The sequence below is a fragment of the Schistocerca cancellata genome, unplaced genomic scaffold (assembly GCF_023864275.1).
Source record: "Schistocerca cancellata isolate TAMUIC-IGC-003103 unplaced genomic scaffold, iqSchCanc2.1 HiC_scaffold_1065, whole genome shotgun sequence".
NCBI classification, from domain to species: Eukaryota; Metazoa; Arthropoda; class Insecta; order Orthoptera; family Acrididae; genus Schistocerca; species Schistocerca cancellata.
In genome coordinates this window covers 37501-41986 of record NW_026047065.1, presented here as the reverse complement: position 1 = coordinate 41986, position 4486 = coordinate 37501, and positions in this window count along the sequence as shown.

Genomic DNA, 4486 nt, shown 5'->3' with positions numbered 1-4486 from the left:
AACGGGGTCCGCCTCGGGACGCACGAACACGCACGAGGCGGTCGCACGCCTTCGGCTCGCCCCACCGGCAGGACGTCCCACGATACATGCCAGTTAAACACCGACGGGCGGTGAACCAACAGCGTGGGACACAAATCCAACTACGAGCTTTTTAACCGCAACAACTTTAATATACGCTATTGGAGCTGGAATTACCGCGGCTGCTGGCACCAGACTTGCCCTCCAATAGATACTCGTTAAAGGATTTAAAGTGTACTCATTCCGATTACGGGGCCTCGGATGAGTCCCGTATCGTTATTTTTCGTCACTACCTCCCCGTGCCGGAGTGGGTAATTTGCGCGCCTGCTGCCTTCCTTGGATGTGGTAGCCGTTTCTCAGGCTCCCTCTCCGGAATCGAACCCTGATTCCCCGTTACCCGTTACAACCATGGTAGGCGCAGAACCTACCATCGACAGTTGATAAGGCAGACATTTGAAAGATGCGTCGCCGGTACGAGGACCGTGCGATCAGCCCAAAGTTATTCAGAGTCACCAAGGCAAACGGACCGGACGAGCCGACCGATTGGTTTTGATCTAATAAAAGCGTCCCTTCCATCTCTGGTCGGGACTCTGTTTGCATGTATTAGCTCTAGAATTACCACAGTTATCCAAGTAACGTGGGTACGATCTAAGGAACCATAACTGATTTAATGAGCCATTCGCGGTTTCACCTTAATGCGGCTTGTACTGAGACATGCATGGCTTAATCTTTGAGACAAGCATATGACTACTGGCAGGATCAACCAGGGAGCTGCGTCAACTAGAGCTGAGCAGCCGGCCGCCCGGGAGTGTGTCCCGGGGGCCCGCGCGAACACGCAAGCGTCCGCTCAATTATTCTGCAAACAGGAGGAGGCTGAGCTCCCCTGCACAATACACCTCGAAACCCTCTCAGGTCCCGGCGGCGCGCAGCGCCGTCCTAAGTACTTGGTCGGGTTCGAGAGAGGCGCAATCGCCCGGAGTTAGGCGAGTAGACGCTTTAGGTGCGACCACCCGTGCTCCCAACTGAGCTTGCCGCTGCCGACAGAGGCCCGGGAGCGTGCTGTCGTGGCATTGCCGGCGGGAGACAACACGCGCCACCTACGGTGACCGGCAGCTCCAACGCCAGCGCCACAGAAGGGCAAAGGCCCCACGTGGGTGCCGAAGCGAACTCTCCCAGCACAGCGCACGTGCCAACACGTCTGCACAACTGCGATACAAACCACCAGCGAGAACCGCTGGGGCGACCGAGCAGCAGACGGCGTCGCGGCGCCGAGTGCCGGGCGGCGGCGCATCCTCAACGCACACAGTCCTCAATCGGACCAGCACACTGCAGATGTCCACCGCGCTTCGCACCGGGCCGGCGAGGACCCACTTTGGCTGCACGGCGCCGCGCGCAGGGTGCCCCGGCGCGCAGCTGCGCCGCCTGCCGCGTCCGTCGGCCGGCGCGCCTGCCACTGGGCGCCCCCACCAGCCGGCTGTAGCGCGTGCGCCCACGCACCGCGCGGCCAGCACGCCGGGCGGCCCCCCCTCACCGGCCGGGGACAGTCCCACCCACCCACAGCCGCGTATCGCTTCACACCCAGATCCACATTCACGTTCATTGGTGTGGTGGGTATCGCTGACACAACCGCGTCATAGCTGTACCGATCGTTGCCCTCACAGATGTACCTCCAGCAAGATCAACCGCACCACAACGGGTTACCAGTTGTTCATTTGCGTAACGTCACCAGTAAACGTACACGTCCACGTCCATCCCCGTTTGCAAAGTCAACTATTATTGCATGCCTGCCTGTCAGGTGTCAAGACACACTACATCCGCTCACATCCACGCAACAAAATGTGCCCGACTAGAGGGCACGTGGAAGGTGCCCCCGTACGTATGCGATGTCCATTGCGCGACGAACTGTCAACCAGCCTCTGTAGCATGTCGCAGATGTGGAACGCGGGACACCGTGCTATCACATTGTGTGAGAAGAGACTACTATGTCTGCATACACGCGCCACTACATGAACAGACGGCTCATGCTGATCGCCATCCACTGCGTCCATTACTCCCACACGTCTCTATGGCGTACCACACTGCAATACAGCTGTTATGGGGAGATGACACGTAGCTGTGTACACAACATTCTGAGCGGGTTGCGGTTGGACAACAATACATTAATGTAACGTGTCATATGCCATTTACAGAGCAGGTTAAGGCACAACGTGGGTTAGGTTAAGGCACAACGTGGGTTATGTTAAGGCACAACGTGGGTTATGTTAAGGCACAACGTGGGTTAGGTTAAGGCACAACGTGGTTAGGTTAAGGCACAACGTGGGGTAGATTGCGGCACAACTTGGGGTAGATTGCGGCACAACTTGGGGTAGATTGCGGCACAACTTGGGGTAGATTGCGGCACAACTTGGGGTAGATTGCGGCACAACTTGGGGTAGATTGCGGCACAACTTGGGGTAGATTGCGGTACAACTTGGGGTAGATTGCGGTACAACTTGGGGTAGATTGCGGTACAACTTGGGGTAGATTGCGGTACAACTTGGGGTAGATTGCGGTACAACTTGGGGTAGATTGCGGTACAACTTGGGGTAGATTGCGGTACAACTTGGGGTAGATTGCGGTACAACTTGGGGTAGATTGCGGTACAACTTGGGGTAGATTGCGGTACAACTTGGGGTAGATTGCGGTACAAATTGCATTACATTGCGGTGCAAATTGCGTTACATTGCGGTGCAAATTGCGTTAGGTTAAGGTGCAACACAGGTTAGGTTAAGGTGCAACACAGGTTAGGTTAAGGTGCAACACAGGTTAGGTTAAGGTGCAACAGAGGTTAGGTTAAGGCGACATAGGTTAGGTTAAGGTGCAAGATGGGTTAGGTTAAGGTGACATAGGTTAGGTTAAGGTGACATAGGTTAGGTTAAGGTGACATAGGTTAGGTTAAGGTGACATAGGTTAGGTTAAGGTGACATAGGTTAGGTTAAGGTGACATAGGTTAGGTTAAGGTGACATAGGTTAGGTTAAGGTACAAACTGGGTTGTGTTTTGGTACACATTGCGTTGTAGTACAGTACACGTTAGGTTTGGGTACGGTACACATTGTGGTATGGGATGGCGTGTTGGTGGGGGGGGGGGGGGGGGCGGGGCGAGGTTCGTTCATATTGACCGTAGGAAGTGGATGCCCGAGGCAGCGTCAGTGTGTCAAAGGAGGTATGTCACGTTGGGATGCGCTTTTCGGTAGTGAGAGGGGGCGCGCCGTGTCCGAGGTTGCGGCAGACCTGTGTGTTTCATTCCTGCCAGTGTGTTTGTTCTGTAAGACGAGGCAGTGTGGTGATGTTGGGTGCACCCCTGTGTGGGACATGTGTGGGTGTTGGTGGCTTATCTGAGCAATTGTGGTTGTCGGACGAGTGGGATATTCTGTTTTATGATTGGACCTCGTGGCCTGGTTATCATAGTCTGGTTGGTGTACTGTGGCGGATAGGATGCACCGGACGTTGGTCCATGGTGGTGCTTAATTATTGCATCTGTGTCTGTTACAGGCAGAGAGTAGTGTGTGATAGAGTGTGTGGGTGACGTGTGGTTCCTTTTGTTTGCACAGACGTTCAGCATGTATAGGGGCATTTGCGTATTTGATCTATCTATGTGGGCCTGCATAGTTTACTGAGCAGTGCTGCGAGGTGACTGAACTACGAGCGACGTACTCATTTACAGCGGAATGGTTGCCTTCTACCAAAGATGGCGTATCGACTCTACGACAGCGTTGGCACCGCAGGAAGCGGTGTCGTAAAATGGCCCCCACACCGTCATCGTTGTGCGGGGTAGTGACCGTCTATATTGTGAGAGGAGTCCTGTTTGCCACTGGGCGTGGGGTCTCGCGTCCTGCGGTTCAGTGCCCCCAGGGAAGCGCGCGGACGTGGTGCTGCTGCTGCTGTAGCAAGCGAGCTACTTAGAGCATGTATAGGGACAGCGGGAATATGGCATATTGGATATAACTCTTCATGAAACGCATGATATAGGGGTGGATTGCACGTTACGAGTGCGGGAAGAGTCCGCCGTTCATCCGCTGGAGTTGCGATTTGGGCGGTTGGGGTGGGGCACTTGCGGGTGCGGGTGCGAGTGGAGTGGAGCGGAGCGATGATCGGTCGACGACTTCGTGCGGCGCAGGCACTGGCGTTGGGGCTCCTGTGGTGGACAGATGATGCAGGCTTTGTGGGTGGCGTCGGAAAATGGGCACTGTGGGCCCTAGCGATGTCGTCGTCGGCTTGTCGTCTCATAGATGGCAGTATCGTCGGTGCAGCAGGCCATGTTGCGGGAGACCTGCAGATGGCGGTATTTTTGGTGGTGCGCTCGACATGGTGGACGTAGTGTCGTCCGATTCGCGTAGATGGAGCTATTGCATGTGGTTTCGTCACATTGTCATAGATGGCGGTGCCGTGTTTTGGAGGTATGGTTGGCGTAGTTTCGTTCGATTCCTG